Here is a 20,926-nt window from a genome sequence, read left to right as displayed (position 1 = left end):
GCTTTCAGCAGAAATTCCAGAGGGTGGGGTGGTAAATGTTAGCAGCGGGAGCGGAGGAATTACAGCTGTATAACTCAGCTTTTGTGTTTTGTCATTTTTAAATATTTCCCATCCCTCACAATCAAACTTGTATAATGCTATGGTACAAGTGTTATGAAAACAGCAGGAGGAATCCTTTTGCAAGCTCCTAAATGATAAATGCAATGTAATAATGAAAATGTTTCATATGGTATTGATTATATGTACATCCCACAGGGATGCAAGTTAAAAAGGTACAACCAGTTACAGCTTTAGATGGTTTTAGTCCAAGTATGGTAAACAGTTTTCCTTGCCCTCTTTAAGCAGAGAAGAATAGCCAAGCCCAGCCTTGCCAATATGTGTGAACGCGTATAATTGTGCTTGTTTTTCTAACTGCTATATTAAATATCAGTGTTGCAAAAAGTGAGAGCTCTACTAGTTGATGAAATGGAATATTACTAACAAGCCCCCCTCGTTTTTATAAGCCTGACTGTAATTGTCCTTAACGCAAAACAAGTATTTTACTAAAACAAGGAAGGAGACAGGGAATGAAAGAAAAGGCATGAGATTATTTTTTAGAGACCCTTTCCCGCTAGCAGCAGTGGGAAGGATTGGGCTAAGAAAGAGACATCAGGTGATTACTTTAACGTTACGTTCATATGTGCTGTGATTGCTTCTCTGCCCAGATACTGCATAATTGACTGCACGGCATTAGCCAGGCACCACGTGGTATGAGCACAGATACTCTGATGGAAAAAGCATTGAGGCTCTGCTACTGAGATAAATCTTTTTTTTTTTTTTTTAAAAAAAAACAAACCTCCTTGTAAAGAACAGGATGGATAGGGGTAAGAAGGGGGGAGGCATTTCTGTAAAGTGAATTTATTAATTGTGTCTATTACCTGGTGTAAGGTGAAATTCGCTGTGAGAGGAGAGGTCACATAATGATCGTGCTCATTGCTGCTCAGGTATAGGCACTACTAGGGTTTCGTCAAAATCATGCATGGATGTGAGCAGGGAAAAAGAGAGATAGGGTAAAGCTAAGCAAAGAAATCCTAATATCGCTGACAGAATAGTACGACTCTTACCACATTTCTTAGCTGGATCTTGGAAAACCACAACATGTCTTTCCAGCTTGGAGTCCACACAATGCTCCTTCAGCATCCGTCTGGTCAGTGCAGTAGCACTGGCAGCTGCTTCTTTGGGAATGAAGGCTGTTTAACTGCAGTCTGTGAGGTGAAGGACGGTTGTGATTTTATTTTTTAAAAAATGATTCAAATGCTCCTCTGGGAAAAGCGATATGAGAGCAGTAGATTTGTAACTGGTATTTCAGCCAGTTCTGGAGAGGTGAGTTACCACTGATTTGCAAACAGTAAAAACCTAATTTAAGAGCCAGGTTAAGCTAGGAGTAGAAAAAGTCATTTTGCTTGTAAACAGCATCGTTAATAGGGGAATGGTTGAGAGAATGAAGATGGGTCAATATTATGCATTTTTTTCACAGTCAGCGTATTTTAACCTTTGAAGACACTGACTCTGCCTATATTTGTAGTGGAGCTTGTGCTCCAAGGTGTTAACTAAGCAAAGATTTGTATAATCTGTGTCCACTAGTCAATGAAAAAAATTTCCTACTGCATATTGAAAATGCGGAAAACTGTTTCATGTACTGGCTGAAAGTATGTAATTGACAGCCTAAATCCTTTATACTTGGATTTTTCTGAAATACAGGAAGCTTTGATATTATGCATAAAACTCCAAAGGATTGCTTCCCAGAAGGAAAATATCTGGCTGAAAAATTGACTCATTGCTATTTCAGCCATGCATTCTTCTGCGGTATGGTATGTTGATAAAAATCAATCGGGTAATAAGCTCATGAATAGTGAGTCAATGGAAGATGGTGGCAGCCTTGATGTTGATCAATAATGTCAAGATTTTGTAACAGCTTACAAAATAATAGCGGGCTCTGCAGATGCCGCTGAATTAGCGAATGAACTGGATGTGACCACCAACGCTCATTTTTTTGGTTAGCGACTCCTGATTTTTTCATGTAAAGGGCAAAAAGAAGCCAATTAGTTGATCACTGGGAGCAGTTTTATATGCAATTCTTCATTTTTACACTCTGAATTTAGTATGCTGCTCTTAAATGAACAGTTTTGAACTTATTGGCACTTCTTTCTTTTTGGCAGTTTCCAAACTCTTCAGAAAATACAGGGCTCCGGGAACGTTTGCAAGGGCAGCAGACCCTTCGCATCTTTAGTGATTCTACAGGAAAAGAGAAATATAATGATGATAATATTTAACTTACTGCCAACAGTAGAAACCATGAGCTGACTGGACAGCTTGATCTGTAGTGGAAAATGTTGCCCTTCTTCACTCTGTTCGTTTTAAGGCTGCCTTTTAACCTCCATTGCAAAATACAAAATTCATTGTAAACTCAAATCTACTTCCATTCTTTTCCCAGACACTTCTGTTCTCTGTTTTTTTTCCCTGGGGCTGTTAAACAATAGAAATGAGTGTAGCAACTATTATGGATAATTTTAACCCATTGTGTTACAGCTGATAGGTCTCCCAGTGATTTTTCTAATGTGGATAAAGCTTTGTCTCTTAACACTGGGAATGCACTGGCTAGTTTAATAAATCAGCTAATGTGGGGAAAATGTGCAATTTGGTTCAGTTCAGTCAGCAGCCTGACTTGCTGCTTTCATGTTCTTCTACTGTCTTAAGTGTGTGCAGCCATGATTAGGTGCAAAGACAGTAAAGTTCACGTAAAGGATTCTTTTAATTCTGAACGTCGATGTTCAAAAATAGCCAAAGACAGCTCTTCTTAGGTCTTCATGTAATTTTTAATAATGAAAGTGATAGCTTATGGCCGTCCACGTTGGTTTGCCTAGCTATTATTTTGTCAAAGAAGTAGGACCTGATGTATTTTTTCTGTTGCAGGTGTAAAAATGAACCCACGATAGCTGGAAGCACAATGTTTTTTTCTTAGTCTGAAGGTGTACAAACAAGATTGGTAGATCCTCTCTCTGTCTTGCAGAGCAGATCCCATAGTTTGCCCTCCCAGCTCTGAGAAAAGACTTCTGCTGGCTTTAGTAGCCTTTGGGTCAGATTCATAATCTGCATCTCTTATTTGCAAATTGGAAATACTAATAGATATCTAGAAAAAGAGAGCTGCAATAGAAAAATTAATTCATGTTAATAACACACTTTGAGGTCATTGCATTGAATAATTAAATGATTCAATGAAAAATATTCTTGTCTGGTTTTTCACTTGGCAATCCAATTCCTCTTTTGCACGTTAAGTTGACTGTGTTTGCTTTAGATTACTATATTTGCATTTGTGTAGTTTTTTTAAGCACTCTAACTATACAATTCTAGCAGTTCCCTTATACCTCTGGCTGGTGTCATATTAGAACTGCTGTCACTGTTGCATTGTAGGTCACACACACAAATCTCTCCAGGTAAAATCAGTGGTGTGGTTTAGTGGTGTTCCTGCTTTGCTAATGGTGAAGAAAAGGGATTTAGGTGTGTCGTAACTGGCCTGTTAATTGGAGCTCTTATGAGTTTTATCCCAAGCATTTTACTTCTATCCTCATTAAAAAAGTCTTTCTGGACTTCAAAGCAGGAGGGCTGTTAAATTAACTTAGAAGGATGAGAGAGTGGGATTTTCTTTAAATTGGGCTGCAAATCACACATTTTGTAGTGAAGCTTGAGGCAAAATGACTTGAATGCAGATAATCCTCCAATGTTCTCCCATATGCGTCTCAGAGGACGCATATGTTTCCTCACAGGTGACAAACTCGGCTAAGCAAATACCACAGAAGGTGTCAGCATAAAAACCCCACAGTCACTTTGTCTCAGTCACCTATAATTTAAATACCATCACAGTATATAAATTGTGATGGGAGAATATCTGGATTTTGGTTAGGCTCAGATACACATTACCCAGGGTAACCATGCAATGAAGATGTACTGGTTGCATTTACCAAAAAAAGTCCTAAATATGATATAGACTTTGTTTTAGGGAGTTTAAGTTTCCGTTTTTTCCCAACACATCAGATTGCATTATTATTTAATAAGCACTCAAAGCTTGAATACCTATCTAAGCTATTGCATACTACGAATTTCCAGAACTGGCTGGTAATATTTTTGAAAAATACTTTTAAAATGAGTTGTTTTGGTTTTCTTCTTGCTTCAAATGTGGCCTGGAAATATTGTGATAACAACCATTTTCTTGGTGTTTCTGCACTTCTTATCTGGGCTAATCTGGAAACTAGCAGTGAAAAACCATTTATTTCAGACCCTCAGAAGCAACTTCCTTGAAGCTCAATTCTGGCAGGAGGTAAAGATTCCGGCAGGTTCATAGCTGTGTTTCTTTTAGAGAGAGAAAAAGAAAATACTTGGACTTGAGCAATACTGACTTTTTATATGTATATTTGATCAAGATACTATATTCCTACTTAACCAGATAGTGCTTCAGTCAATATAAAGGGCTGTGTATGAATGCCGTTCATACACATTATGCAGTATACTTTTCACTCAGGTGGTTTTCTTGGTGCTAATATTGTACAGAAGTTATTTATATGTGAAATTTGGAAACCGTGATTAGAAGCAGTGCAATTCACAGTAAGAGCATCCGATTTGTATCATGAAGCAATTTTAAAAGTCTTTCCCTGCACAGTCAGGTTATTGTGTAGTGCGTATGTGCTTGGCACTTCTGGAGTTGAAAGCCTGCCCACATTTTTACATCTCCAGCAGCTACAGAAAAGCCAGAGGACTAATCCTGAGACCATATCACCGGTGTAGTAAGTTAGGTCTCTGAGTGAGACGTGTGTTGCTGGTAACTCATGTTCCTGACTGGAAGTCAGATCACATCCAGAAGAGTTCCTGAGGCGTTGCTATAGGATATTATGGAGCTACTTGATTGTAGAACATTATTACTGTTATTGCTTGATTATAAAGCATGCATACAGTGCAATAGCTCATTTTGATAAAACTACTGAATTTATTTGTTCTTCTAATCTAAGTAAGTCTTGTAGAAGAGATCTTGCTGGATCTCTTCCAGCAGGGCCAGACTTCAACCTCCTGCTCCCTGCTGAATATAGTCTACAAGTGTTCAGGTTCCTAATACTTGAATAAATACTTGAATGCATACTTTTTGTTTTCCATTCTCCATTCTCTCAGTAAAAACCAAACGTCTTCTCCAAGGGCCAAGAAATTTGGCTATATGTGTGGGACAAGTATCCAAATGTATTGCTTAGATCAACCTCACAAATTGCACTGTTAGGTCTATCCAGGCTGGAATCAGAGGAATTTTCTCAGGTTCTGTATAAACTTCCTGCCAGATGGTATGGAAAGTTTGGATAGTGTGTGGGATTGACAGTTTACTTGAGAGGTAGATTAAAGTGATAATGGTATGTGCTATAGGGTTTTCTGCTATCTTCAAACAGCTCTCAGTAAAGCTCATGTGCTTTGCTTAATGTTGTTAAAAAAAAATCTCTCATTCCTTAGCTTTTTCATTTCTGCCAGCAACTTTTTTAATTCAGAGGGGGCAAGAATGTGTTTACCCTCTCTCTTTTTCCAAGAAAAGGGGCAGGAGAATCATGTAACTTAATGCTTATATGAATTAGTGATTTAACTATATTATAATAACATTTTATTTATACAACTGTAACTCAGCTCCTATTTTCAGGAGGAAAATATGTGAAGTATATTAAGGTAATTTCCATACTTTGTAGAAAATTCTCTCAGCTCCTGCAGCAAAACTCTCCTCTCCTTAGTGGAAATATAATTTTTATGAGTGGGCATCCTCCTGGAAAATTCTAATGTAGTATTTTTTCAAGAATGGTGCCATTAGCCAGTTCATGTTTTAGTTGCAACATGTGTGACAAAGAGGGAAAGACTCTACTGTTGTTTTGTTGGCTGTGATTTTAACAGGGCATTTCAGGTTTGCTTACTCACTCTTCATGAGCTGTTGTTGAAATTTCAAGTCGGAGGATCATTTCCCTGGTATTACTTGCTATTCAGTATGGTATCTCAAGGTAAAGACTTCTCAAAATCTGATATTTGACTCCATGATGTCTGGATCTTCTATGGCCACCTATGAGACTCTGGATATTTGTCCTTTGTCTCTCCAGTGGTCTGACACAGAGGGGAACGGCAGACGTATTATGTATTTAAGTATTGCTTAAGCATCTGTAGGCTGTTCGGTGAATGTAACACACCTATCCGTAGGCTCACATTGCATTTGGTCAAGATACCACTTAGTCACACACCTATTCTTAATGGAGTTTGGGATCCTGCCATATTTTGCATCATTTGTTACTTGATTACAATAGATATATCTTCCTATTCATTTAAGGCCCTTCAATTATTTATTAATCAGTGTATTGTTTTAAACAGCTTAGCAATAGCCTGCATGAATATCCAGTATCATTTTCTCCGGTAACAAAGCTGCCAAATCCTTACAATAAATTGCCCAACTGTCACCCTGCAGTGCCCCAACTAGCTCATGGCCTTTCAACATCCACCCAGCCTCGCTAATCCAGGTTGCCTTTCCAAACCCAGGGACACTGGGAACGTGCCTGTGCAACCCTTCAGCTTTAGAGTTTGAGAAATAGCGTGTTGCTTTTTTGTTTATTTATGTGGTTTTTTGTGGGGGGTGTTCTGGTTTGGGGTGGGTTTTTTTGTAATTACAGGATTTTGCACTTATTAGACAATAAGCATAAAGGAAATCTGCTTAGACAACTTCCACATTCAACAGTTTAATGGCATGACTTTTTCTCTAAGTGAATTCCTGGGTACCTTTCACACCCTGAAGGAAATCCTCAGTGCAGTTGTTGCAATTGTTCCCCTAGGATATCCCAGTTCCAGATCAGGACACTGTGTAAGTGGTGCCTGATCAGTTGGAAGAGTCTGGCCGTGCACTTCAAGATGTATCTTTAATTTGTACTAGAAAAACATTTGCGTTCCTCACACCCCAAATCCGCATGTTGAACAATCACTCTGCTCTTTCCCCCCTACCTAGCTGCGCTCCCTATCTCTCTTAAACAGGACACAGCTCTTCTGCATCTTCTCTCTTTCCCCACCCTGGGCAATACCACACCTCACCTCTCCCAAGCAGGACACAACCGCTTTATTCCCTTTTCACCCTGCCCTCCTTTCCACTATCTCCCACAGCACACACCACCTCTCCCATACAGGACAGAACCCTTGGGCCCCTTTTTTCTCTGCCTTCCCCTGCACTTTGGGACCAGACCATCATACCTGTGTGCCTCTGCTTCCCTTTTCAAGCCCATAACTTTCTCCCAGCTAAATGTGTTCTGGGTTTAATTCTAATTTAAAAAAAAAAAAAAATCTTATTTGATTTATTCTGGTTAGGCAAAAAGAGGAGGGAGACTTTCTGGGTGTATAGCCTTTATTATATACAGTACAGTGGTAGGTAAGGGAGTATATTAACATACTCACCAAGGTCATGAAAAGGCTGTGTTTTGCCTCCTTCTCTCACCAAGGTTTCAAGTGTGTTGCACTACTTCTTGTTTAGCTAAGACAAGTTCCTGCATCCTTCTGAACTTCGATTACTTTAAAATAATGGGATAAGAATTCAGTAATTTCATTTGATAATTTGCCACACCTTCAATTGAAACAAATGTTGTGATTTGTTTGGGGAAGGACAACGTGACGCTTTTATGCTGGCCTGCTCTGGACGGAGGGGAACTCACAGTCTGCTTAACAGACATTACAGATTGAGACCGGAGTTTTCTGCATCCCTTCTCCCTAATTGGATGTGGGTCAGGCTTGCCATGGTGTGGTGAGGTGCTTGAGAAGACTTCAGTTAAGCCTGACCATCCTCAGCTCAGTCAAGCTGAAGGAAAGAGGCTGAAGCGGCTAGCCAGGTCTTGAGTCTTTGCAACCCCAAATTCACTTTTTTTGCACCAACCCCTTTGCTCCACACAGGCTACCCCAGCTCCGCCCCTTAGCCGGCACCTCACCATCCCCTACGAGCGTGCACAGCCCCGCCATCAAACTTTTCCCTGGAAACCTGCACAGTGTCCCCCAGATGCCACCTAGCACTACCTCCACACAAAGCCACCCTGCCTTCCAGGCAGCCAAAACACTCCCAAAGCTGGGGCAGCGTTACGGTTGCCTGCACAGCACGGTTGCGTTGGCATGAGTTAAAGTAGAGCTGGGTTTGAAGGCAGGATGCGAATGTGACATTTTACAAAGCAATCGGATTCTCGCTGGGAGGAGAAGACCGGGTAGAGGAGACGGGGAGAAGCTGCCCGTCTGTACTCCGACGGTGAGGGAAAGGAGTGGGCGCTGTACTGGGGGGTAAAACCTTGCGATCCCCTCGCTTCCTCCTCAGTTTGGGTGCTGCAAAACACCTACAGGTTTGGGACAGGAATAAGCGCCTCGTAATCATTACCCCAGATCACGGCTGCCTGAAGCCTGCAGGCAGCCTGGACGTCGAGCTCAGAGTTGTGCCAACCTCTAACTCCTTATGAGGGTGTCCTCTTCTCCGTGGGCGGCGGTTCTGGCAGGCGGGGAGCGAGTGCTCCATTATGCTTGATGTGCCTTTTCATTTTACTTTCTTCATAGTAATATCCAAGCTCAAGGCTGAAGTGATGGATCTGCTGTTTGCCACTAACAGCTCAGCCTCATCACTCTCTTGGGGAAAATTGTGCATTTGGAGTAATGCTTTGTTTTAATAGGGTTTTGTTTTTCTTTTAATAGGGTCTTGTTTTCACTTCATGTGTATATAAAGCAAACATACATATATTTTTATGTGTAAATCTATGTAAAGGTACTTACTTTATTTTTTTCAGAGAAGGCAAGGCTCAAGAGAAAGGCCTTTTTTGAAAGGTGGAGGATGGTAGTATTTAAGGTGGTTCTTGGTGGCTGCAAGAGTTCATTCTTTAGCCTCAGGCTCTGTCCGGAAAATGATATTAACAGGTGGGCTATTTCCTCACAGCGGATATCGTCACTTTATCTCAGAAATGGAGCTGTTAACCGCAGTCTTTACATCTTATACAAATCCATGAGAAACTATGCTATCCCTCCCACGTGCTTTTCAAGAACAACAGAACCCCCCAGAATTATTGTTAAAAAGTCTAGGCCCTTGAGAGCCACCATCAGCTGGGATGCTGCCAGTGGTCAAAAAGTTATCAGCTAGCTCCATTGGTAGGCTGACTTTTGACTTCAATATCAGTTGAAGGAGTTCCTAAAAAACAAGGCAGGTTTGCATTTGAGATGAGAAGCTACCTCAGAGTGAGAAAAGATTACTGTAATATTTTAAAACAGGTGTTTCCGATCTGCCCTCAGACATTGTAATTAACCTGTATGAGCACAGAGCTATGTATTACAAATGAGTGGAGAGCATCCAAACTATTTGTAGACTAGGCAACTTACTTAACCAGCAGTCATGCAGCAGCTAGCGCAGCACCTCTAAGTATAGACTTTAAAGCCCTTCATTTTAAACGATAGTTGTGTGATCTGTAATTGCAATGTACTGCAGTAAACTATCTTTACCATACTCTGTATTACCTCTGTGACTGCTTGTTCCTCAGTGGGCTCTGAAAGAATAATTCAAACAAGTGTCATTTAGTGTTGCTTCACACTTCTTCAGCACAAGAATATGCCTTGTTACCAGCTTAGCAAGCGCTCCTGGCTCCCTTTCTTTTTAGAGACAAAGATTGAACAGGTCCCAGAAAGTGCCTTCCAAACTGTATAGTAGTGCCCACATATTCTGGTATTAATAACGTTCCCTATTAATTTCCAATTTTTTTCTCTGTCGATCTCTAGCTTTGCAATCGCACTCGGGGACCTTTTCATAACTCCCGATTTGGGCGCTGTTTTCAGTCCACTCCCTCTGGAAGTTATATTGTGTGCATACGATTGTGTGATACAATATGTACACGTAACACTTTTATCTCCGCTGGAGATGATGCTGCAGATCTGACCCGGACTGTGTGCGCTAACTATAATGTTGAAGTTGCTTATCATTATCTACAAATGGAAGTGTGAAATTACACGATTCATAATCTGCATGGCACTGGAAGAACATATAAAGTGGGTGTAAGTGTAATGAGAAATAATCAATAGAGTTTTTTTCTTTATGCTTAAGACATATGTTTTAGAAATACTTTCACTTCTAGGTAAGCCATTTTGTATACATGTTTTGGACATGTGAATGACAATCAAAAGGTAGTATCTGTACAACTCTGAGGTTCTAGAGAGAAATGATATGCAGAGAGCTCTGCTAGCTTGGGGAAGTTTCACCATTGCCTAGATACTTAGTCTTGACAGGAATTAAGATACAATCTGGTGTGTAAGAAACACGCAGCATGCCTTTGTATCTGCTTATCTATCCTCCTGTAGAATCCTTTTCCTGAAACCCCAAGCCACGGTCACGAGCTCCACGCGAACATGTTGCCGAACTGCGCGTTGCTTCCTGGCTGATAGGTTTTGGGAAGGGGAGCTTGCAGCCAGAGCCAGCCAGCTGACTCGTACAATGACACACGGGTAATTTTAATAAAAACTAATAAATGTGCAGTTTTTTCTGGTTCTGCCTATCCACTGCTAGTGAAGACAAGCTATATGGTAGTGAATAAAGAAGGACTAAAGTCAGTGAGGTAGATGAGGGTGTATACAGAATAGGGAGCAGATGATTGGTGAGGCCCTTTCATACACAGTGGTGAATCTCCCGAGACCCACAAAATATGGACTTTATTTAGTATTCCAGACTAGGCAGTGGCACGCTGGGGTCCGAGGCTGGCTTCAGCTTCCTGTCTTATTTAAATGGGTGGCCGTGATTGTGTGGGATCAGGTGGCGCTGTCCCCCAGGGCACGTGTGTGTGTCTACAGGGAGGTTTTAGGGTGCGTGCCCCGAAGGGGCAGGCATGGCACTGGTTCCTGCGTGAGCAGGTGGCAAGGGGTCTTGATGTTTTTAGGGTGCATGTGGGGACAGACAGGGGCCGTGCAACCTCCGCCTAGGCCAGAACACCCTTGTGTTGGAGATGGGCAGGGCTGCCGTGGGGCAGAGGAGACCAGAGCTTGCTGGAGATGCTTAGCAACTCTTCCAGGATGCTTCCGTGATTTTAACAAATCTGATTGCCCCCAGCACAGCCCCGCTGCATACAGCTGTACATTTGCATGCTGGCCCACAGCAAGATGCGCCCCGTTTGTGTGTTTTTCTCGAGCTATTAGTCTTATGAATCCAGCTTGGATTTTTGAAGAGACCGTGGACTTCCTGGAGATCTAGGGTAAGGAAACAGCCCAATTATGCCTTAACCACAGACTTTTCATAACTGCAAAACACTCAGACGTAGATCAAAGGCAGTGATGGAGAGGCACTAGACTTGTGCCAGTGCCAAAACAAAGGGGAAAAAAGCCTGCATAAGAATTAGCAGACAGAAACTGAAGGAGATCAGTGCATCTCCTGTCAGTACCTGCCATCGCAAGCTGGGCAGATCCTGCTCTACAAACCACCTCGGGCACTTCATGGCTGGCTCTGAGGGTGCCTCCCCAGCACAGGCAGCCGTGCCTCCACTGTCCAGGGTGCCAGGCAAAAACGCAGGGGGCCTCCCCCATGGTCAGGCACATGGCTTTCCTTCCAGGCAGCACCAGAAGGGAAAAACACAGGTGGGGCAGGCACCGAGGTCTGGTTTGCAAAAACCAGCCAAGGAAACAATGAGCAGAAGACTCAGCATCTTCCACTAGTGGGTCTCAAAGGAAAAAGTAAGCCAAAGTTAAATTAGGATGCCTGATGCAGATGGGTATTTGCTCACATCTGCTTGGTAAATGATGCCCTGAATATGAACTCGGAGACCCTTCTGTTTTCTCCCCCTGGTTTGTGAAAGTGAAGAGTTCATCACAGCACATCAAGTGGCTGAGTCATGAATCAGAAGACTTTAGCAGCAGATTATAGCAATGAAAAATAAAATTAAGCACTTCAAGACTATTGCCATCTCTGAAACAGGGACTTTCCAGAACAGTTGGGAGTCTTCTTTACTTATACTGCACAATTAAATATTCAGCATTTCCTACTAAATTTAGGTTTATTGAAGTAAACAATGATGCATAAGAGCAGAACTGGACAATGCCATTTTTAGATATTAATAATTCAGAACCATATTTGAAAACAACAGAGGGATATGTACAATACCTCATAGAGGTTTTTATTATATCCACCCACTGCCTATCCACCCACACAGAGATCTGGATGCTGTTTCTACTTGGAAACAATATAGCATCATCATATCTTAGGCTTGTTTAAGTATACAGAATACAGGATACATTTACAAGAATGCAGTGTTTTATGTGCAGCCGGGTGAGTCATTCTTTTTTTCCTGCAACCAAATCAGCCTCTTATTACTTAAAGTTGGTATTGACAAACATTCATGCCTAGGATAACAGAAACTGTGTTTATCAGATTACAAAAATATAGAGACAACTGCATTCTATGATGTCGAAAATATTATTCTAGGATAAAGCTCTGTCACTGAGCTCTCCATTTTAGTATTATGTTTAAAATCTGAATCCTTTTGTTTATCACATTGTTGGTATTTATCTTGCTGTCACTTTAGGGCATGTAAAAAGTTTTTTGCTTTGGGACCTACCTTATAAATTCCTTGTGCAACACTGGCTGTTACCTGTGTGCTCCCTGTCACTGCCTCTGACACCAAAGCAGCCACAGCACAAAGAACTGTGTGAGGTGTGTGGAAAGGGCAAGAGAAGAAAAGGAAAGACAGTGGATGCATTTGTTAGGGAGATATTTTTATTGCAGTCTAGGGTTGTGGTTTCATTTAAGGACTGATACCTTATCTGGCTTTCAACAACTTCAAGAGACATTTAGCTCAAGTGAAAGAGGTTTCAGGGTTTTTTTGCTTGCCCATGGTGCTGAGCAATGCCTGCAGAGACATGAGTATCACTCCTGTCCCACCTGCCTTGGGACCTCTTCACCCCAGCTGCCTCCCCCAAGACGTGCAGGGCTGAGGAGAGGTGTATGTAAGACTGATTTCACCTTCCTGGAGATCAGTCTAAATGTTGCTGTGTAGACACTGTGTAAGAGATTCAACAAGAGAGTTAATAACATAAGGAGCCAAATTCAGTGTGGAGGAAGGAGATGACTTTCCGGCAAGTTCCGGCAAGGGGCCAAGTTCAGCAAAGACCTAAGATATACCTCGAATGAAAGAGGTAAACAGGTCAGTCCCTTCAATGAAATTGTTTCAGGTTTATCCCAGTGAAATGAAGATCAAAACTTGCCTGGAGGGAGCTTGCTTTATTTTATAGCTATCTAGTTATTTTTTCTGCTGCCCGGACCATCTGTTCCATTGGTGGGTTTGTCATCATTTGCACACCCACTGAATGCCAAATTAATCCAAGTCACACAGCTTACACCTCCCTTCTGACTTAGACCAAACTATATTTTATTCCAGCATGAAATAGACATCAGAGCTAAGTTTGCTTCACTCACTTCCAAGGAGGGAAGGGTGAGCTTTAGGGCTGACTCTGATCCCCTAAGGGGACAATGTTAAAACACCGGGACTTTTGTAGCAGGTCCCACCACTCCTCATCAGCACTGGGCAATAATGGATGCCCAGCGGGAAGAGGAATGCAGAAACAGAGCAAGGACACAGCCATGCTGCAAGACCCCTCTCTCACACTCCCCAGATCTGCATCTTTGGGAAGCTCTAAGCCTTTGTATCCAGTAACTCTCAAATGGATTCCCTTTCCATGAAACTTTTAAGCCCACAGAGAATTTTTGTGCCTGCAGCCTCCTGTAGCAATGAGTTACACAGCTGAACTGTAGTTTGAAGAGCTACATCCTTTTGCTTTCTTTGAAACTATCACTACTGATTTAATCTGATGTTATATTGGAAGACAGCAAACAGTTATTCACCATTTCCATCCTTCTAGCCACTTAAGATTGTTTAGACTTTTATTGTGTGCCCTCCCTGGTTTTCTGTTCTCCCAGACAAAGGCTCCTGGTCTCGTTGACCATTTGTCACATTGAAACCCTTCCAGACTTTAGAGCATATTTGTTTCCCCCCCACTTTTTTGAGCTGGGAGGATGGGGACAGAACAGCACACACTATTCAAATGCAGTCACACTGTGAATCTGTACAGTGACATCATGATATTTTCTGGTTTGGTCTTCATTTCTTTCCTAACATTTGATTTGCTTTTTTAAATGCTACTGAGCACTGAGCTGACATTTTCATAGACCTCAATAATAACCTCAAGATTGCTTTCCACAGTGGTAACAGCTATTTTGGAGCCTATCATTGCATATGTATAGTTGGGCTTTTTTCTCCCATGCACATTACTTTACATTTATCAATATTGAATTTGGCTGGCTTTTTATTTCCAAGTCATTCTGTATTATGACATCCCGCTGCAGCTCTTAGCAGTTGGCTTTAAATTTACTTCTTTGAATAACTTAGTATTGTCAGCAAACTTGGTTACTTCATCTTGTCCCACTTTCCAGGTCACTTAGGACTAGATCAATCAATATGTACTCATGTGGGTCTCCACTGGCGATCTTCCTCCACAGAGAAAACTGACTTTTATCCTTTGTGTCCTATCTTTTAACCATTTGTTTCTTCATGAGAGTACCTTATTTTTATCCCATTGCCGTTTAGCTGCTTTAGCTTGAGTTTAGCCTCGTCCCACTGAAAATGCAGCTTGATGACTTTGAGAGGAACTTGATCACTGGTTCTACAAAAGCAACTGAGTGGGACACTATGGAGATAGGACCAAACTGACTCTTTTTTTGTCACAATTCGAAAAACACCATCTCTCCCAGTGGTCATGAAATGATGCCTGAGACAAACTGCTGCTGCACAAGCATGCTCCAAAGACATCTGTACTCAAACTGAAGATGCACACAGACATCTACAGTAACAAAGAGCATACCTGTTTGCAAAGATCTCAGTTTGCGCCACGTTTGATTTGGGATTCACTGGGACATGTTGGAGCTTCCTGGCGGTAGAGAAATATAATTAGCTGTGCTTTGGGGAGTGGATTTGTTGATCTGAGTTGATGCCAAGTGTGGCCTGCAGAGATGAGGTCACTGAAATGTGCGGTTAGGAGACAACTGTGGGAGCCGCTGGCAGATTTGCAAGCCTGGGAGGAAAACAGTAACGATGGCCTTGGGAAGAAAGGGCAGTGGAGGCAATTACCAAGTGAGACATTTCACAAGACAGTTCTGCACTGAATGCCAGAGCAGCAGTGATTTAATGTTAAAGGCAGTCAAACTAATAGCAACAAAAGATATTTAAAAAACCTGAATTGTGAAACTGAAGGGTAAATGCGTAACTGTCACATAGGACTCATTGTTAGAAGATATTACTGAAATGACGATTTCATCGGAGCTCAGATTTAGCGTGGGCTAAATCAGCTTGCCTGGTGACAGGTCTGTCTTTTCAACTCTGCTACTGATGTTGCAAAACAGCTTTCTGTAGTGATCATTCCCATCCATCTCCTGTATTTCCCTGTCTGGCCCAAATATCCTTTTTGATACGCCTGTTCATCCACTAAATTCTATATCCCTTTCCGGCAGCTTTTTTTCCTTTCCTTGAGGAAAAAAAATGTCTATATAAGTTTTCATCTTTTACTTTAAAAACTGTGGAGCATTGTGAGCATTTAATTCTTTGCGATCTTCAGGCTTCATCTCCTAGTTCCCTGGGTTTATCAAAGTCGGCCTTTTTGCAGGCAAGAACCTTAGTTTCACCTCTCTCTCTCTCTAACTTAAAAGTAGGCCACTCTGCTCAAAATATCAACGCATTTAAATTAAAACGTCACCACAGTACAACAGGACTGCGCTCCCTGAACTGGAGTGTGAGTCAGGGAGGGTTAACAGTGAGTAAGGCAGGTGAAGGCTAACCCATTACTTGTAAATGAGTGGGTATCTGGCAAGAAGCCGGTGTAACCTGTAGTGGAAAGCTTCTAATAAAACTCAATAGCTGAAAGGTGGGTTGTAAAGCAGAGACACTGCCAGTGCCGAGGCAGGGAGCTGTGGCACGGGCGTGAAGTAGCCTCCCAGGACATGGCAGCTCAGGGGCGGCTGTAGCCAAGACTGCGGTGGGCAGATGAGGAGAGACAAAAATGGTCCCTCGGCCGCAGCTCTTGAGAGGGAGAGCAGTGACTACTCCTTCTGAGCCCAGGAAATGGGGATTTTTTTGATTCAGAGAGTCTGTGGGTGACGAGGGAGGTAGTCAGAAGAAAGCTGGAAACCCAGGGGGGAAAGGCGGGGAATTCCTATTACTGGAGGTGCCGGCGGCCGTGACGCAGCGCACCGCCTCGCTGCAGCACCCACCTCTCCCACGGCAGGGCTGGGCAGCTGTGCAGTAAGGGGGCAGAATACGTGTGTCTCGGGGAGGTGGCTGTTTTAGCGCCAGTATGACCAAGCATGGGCAGGGAGTGCTGAGGGAGGCGCAGCAGAAGACCATCAACGTGTCCAGATGAGAGGAAAGTCTCCGAGAACAGCAATTTGATACAAAAAAAACCCGGTGCCAGGGCCCTGATGGCACGGCCAGCCCCGACTGTCCCTGGCCGGCCCCTCGGGGCTCCCCCACGGCCCAGGACTCCACGTCAGCCCCGGGGCCGTCAGCCCCTGCCCCAGCGATGCCGCAGCAGGGCTGGTCTCTGGCCCCCCCCCAGCCCTGCCCGGCCATGGGCCCATGTCCCAGCCCAAGCTCAGCCTGTCCCCGGGGAGGTTCATGGCGCCCGGGGCTGGAGCTGCCCTGGGGCCTGCCGGCGGCCTGCTCCTGGCTGGGGTGGTGGCACGGGCCCGGGCTGGCAGGCCCTGTCCCGGTGGACCCCCCCCGGGGAGCTCCTAGCCAGGAGTTTGCTGAAGCAGGATTCGCTTCTGGTCGAGCGACTGTCTCGGCACACTCCATCCGGGGCTGGGAGACCAGTCTTGTAGCACCTGGGCATTGCAACCTTGGCAATGCTGGTTCGTTGCCTGTATCGCATTTCTCAGGCAGGAGATAGGAAAGGTTTTGTGCTAGGCAAAAAGACCTGGGGTTGATTCCTGCCAGCATTAAAGCACTCGGCTGCACCCCTGAGTCTCATCTCCCCGTTGCCCCTGAGGAGGACCTTCCCTGCTCCCCTCCCCACCATGGCTCGTGTCTGGCGAGCCCTGGTGACTCCAGGCTTGGGAGATTTGGTGGGTGTCTGTGGGGAGTCATGGGGTTACACAAGGTGCCATCTCATTCTGCAAGAGCTGCAGGGGTAAGCAACTGTCCCCGATACTCTGCCTGCTGTGCAGGCAAAGCCACAGAGCTCTCCTAGAGCCTATGGAGCTGGGATAACAGCACAGGCAGGGTGCTTCAGCCTGAGGAGCTGACCGCAAGACACTGCGGTACAGTCACGGGATGATACTTCAAGAGCAGTCTAGCAGCTGGCTGTCTCCAGTCCAAAGATTAGACTGAACAGACTTCTTTGTCTGTGAAAAGACAGGAGTTCAGACATCTAAGTATTTCATATAAGGCTGAATAAAACCCCTTGAACAAAAATATTTGCAATTATTTCACACTTAAAGTATTTGTGTCCTTTTGATTAGCTAGCAAGCTATGTAAGACGGCAGGCAGAGAAGTTTCTTGGGGTAGACTTTTTGTCAGACCTTTCTGAGCAAAACACAGTATAAAATAATTTCCTACTGCAAAATGGCCCTGAGAATTTTTTGTCAGCTTTGTCTGTTCTTGCTCAGGTATCACCAGTGTTCCTTGCTGGCTGAAAGGATTTGAGAAGCAGATTGACGCAGTAGAAATTCAGTCAAGCCAGATGCACGTGCCTGCAAGAGAGGTGATGGATCCTGTGTTGCAGGGATAAACGAGGTCAGGATTCACCAAAGAGAACAGGGTGCCACTGAGCCATGGAGGTGCTGCTCCTGTCGCACTCTTCTTTAGCCTGGAGATGGTCCTATGGTTTGCTCTAGCCTGGACCAACTGCCACTGGATGTTTCTGGGAGCATGGGGAGGGGAGTAAACCTGTATGTTAGATTTTGGAATGGGTACTTGTTTTTGGAAATCTGTTAGCATCTTCTCATCTTCTTAATTTCATTGAATTTGGATGCCACTTAAGAGTTACTAATCTCTCTTGCCCCATCGAGAAGCTAGGTGCTTTTTGTTGACTAACACCCTCACTTCCTATAGAAGAAAGCAGCAGGGATGTTGAGTATCCCTCAGCATGAATTCTGTGATGTGAGAGAGGAATTTACAGGCATGTTGGAGAGCAACATGCAAAAAGGGATCAAAGCTGTCTTATGATCAGTGTTGCAACCTAAGCAGTAGGCAGCTACTTCAGGGAGCTGATCCACAATGCTGCAAGTAGCAGGTTTGTGTCGCCTTGAAGAAGACATTTTTATATATCAGGTATTCTTTGGGGGAAAAAAGAGAAAATGCCTGTGGACAGAGAACTCTAAGGCAGGGGACCTCAGAATTTTATTAAAGAAGGGCTCTCAATGGCCAGAGCATCTGGCAGCTTGCCTCATCAAAGAATGTGCAGCCTTTATGTTCAATAGATGTAACATTGAAAATGGACCTTGGGAAAGCTTGCATGTAAAATCTCCCAGGGGTATATGGTCCTAAGGGTTAATAAAGTCTCTTTATTGTCTAATGATGTTTATGTGCTTCAAAATGGTTAACTGTGGGTTTCATCCTAAGTGATGCTAGAGCACTGAAAGCAAGCAGTGCTTTTTTAAGTCTTACGTTATAAGCACTCGTGTGCTTTTGGACAGACCAAAAATGGAAAGAGAATTGCAAATTTTTTTTGGTAATCAATGTTTCAGAGCTCTGCAAGCTGATGCTCAGTGGGTGGGAACAGGTAGCTGTGCAGAAAATAATCTCTTGCTGGTAAACTGAACAAATGTAAATGTAGATGTGGAGTATGAAGGGTTTCTGGCAAATGTAGATCTGGTACCCGTGATAGAAATGGCAGCAGAGCAGAGCTAAACCCAATCCACACAGGTGTGCTGTCTCTGACAGAAGCCCAGTATCAGCAAATTCATCTGTAGAAAGCAAACAGAATAGCTTTCTGTCTCTACTTCAGTTTGTGTGTGGGCTAATAAGGCTGAAGGGGGAGTTAGACGATTCAGGCACAATATGGAGCTGCCTGACAGATTGCAGACAGATGTAAGCTTGCTTTGCCTGTGCTCTGCACTGACTGAAGCTCAGCTAATATATTCTGTTTCTTCGCTGGGCTTATTGCATCAAGCTCAGCATTGTGCTGATAATGCAGTCACATGGCTTCTGCATCCAAACTGGCTCACTTCCTACCAGCTTGAAGCAAACTTACATCTGTCTTCAAAATATGATGTAGACATAACCTTGTAACAGGCCAGCACTTCTCAGCCTGCATAATGTGGAGCTGGGACATGCTCAAAGCAGGAGGGAAAGGATCAGAGGTTGTCTCAAACTCTTTGAAGTAGAAGGGATTTGAAGATACGTGGTAGTACATAGGCAACCTGGAAGGGGTTACAGTGAGTGGGAGCAGATGGTAGCTTGACTGACAAGTGGAGATGCTGAGCATCTAAGTATACTAAACTAACCAAGTCCCTGGAAGCAGAAAATTGAACAGTGTATATTTCACATAGGCTTGTTACTATGCCTATTCCCTGACTAGCAGATTACAACTGTGTGTGACCGTCCCTCTTTATTCCTGTGATGTGTTCCCTACTTGTGATACAGAGCAACCAAGCAATTTGATTACTGCCATGCTGATACAGATGTTTTGAGATCTCTCACTTGGACACAAGATGTCATTTTGTCATAAAAATGGAGATATTGATTGCTCCGCAAATTATACTGATTATAAGGCAGAGCATAGCAGGGACTAGTGAGATGGCTAGAGAATGTCAGAAAGAATACACCTACTTCTGAGCAGGAGAAAATTCCACTCTTATTTACAGTGTTAGTCAATATTCCTATGTGCACCTGCAGTTAACTCTTAAGTACTTTTTGTTTAAAGCTGAAACTTCAAGTAGGAGCTCTTTGTTTTAAACTTTTTTCTTTTTTTTTTAACTGAAACAGAGAGCAAGATTCTAATGTTCTTTCATGCCCTAAGTGCCCTATTCCACTATAAGCCCCATTTGTTTTCTGTTTGGAAGAACTACCTGTACAGCACAGTTACCACAAAGACAAAAATATTGGGCAGACTCAAATTTCCCCTTTTTCCTAAACAGTACAACACACCATTCCTATAAAATGCAAATAGATTTTTCCACATTAGTGTTGTCCTAATATTTAAATGTATATTCTTCCCTGGACAATGGAGATGCTTTGCTGAGCTTAAGCAGATTTTGTTCAGTGTCAAAATGTTTACATCCACCACTGCCAGCTAATTTTCCAGCGAAAGAGATATAATAAGTGCAAACATTTATAACTCTAACAATTGATGGAAATGAAAACAGCAATTCTTGCTACAATAAAAGTGTGTGTGTAGAACCTAAGCACCAGTGGGAATATTAAATTATTCACTTGAATTTGTATAGTAACAAAGATTGACACAATTTAGCAATCATTTTATTTTTATAATGTAAATATAAAGTTGCCAATGTAGTTATTTATGAGGCCCTATATTTAATCTTTTGTTTAGTTTGCCATTTACTGTTTAAAATGAATACCTTCCATGCCTCATAAAGCTTGTATACAATTAAGCTTTCTCCAGGACCTTCACTCATTGACCAAAATGCCCCCACCCTGGTTTCCACTGTGGCAAGATTGGCTCCTGTGCCTTTTGCTAACCTGCAATTTCTAGTGTAGAGATGCTGAAAGCTTTTACCTCCAGGTGACGTTTGTAACCTAATGTGTTGCTTAAACTAAAGGACCTTTTCAATGAATAAAAGACTATAGTGTATCAGACTTCTGTGAAGTTAACACAGGTGATTTGGGACCAAGGAGAGCATAACTCT

The sequence above is a fragment of the Accipiter gentilis genome, chromosome 5 (genome assembly GCF_929443795.1).
Source record: "Accipiter gentilis chromosome 5, bAccGen1.1, whole genome shotgun sequence".
In the NCBI taxonomy this organism is placed as follows: Eukaryota; Metazoa; Chordata; class Aves; order Accipitriformes; family Accipitridae; genus Astur; species Astur gentilis.
Note: the sequence above shows the minus strand (reverse complement) of the source record.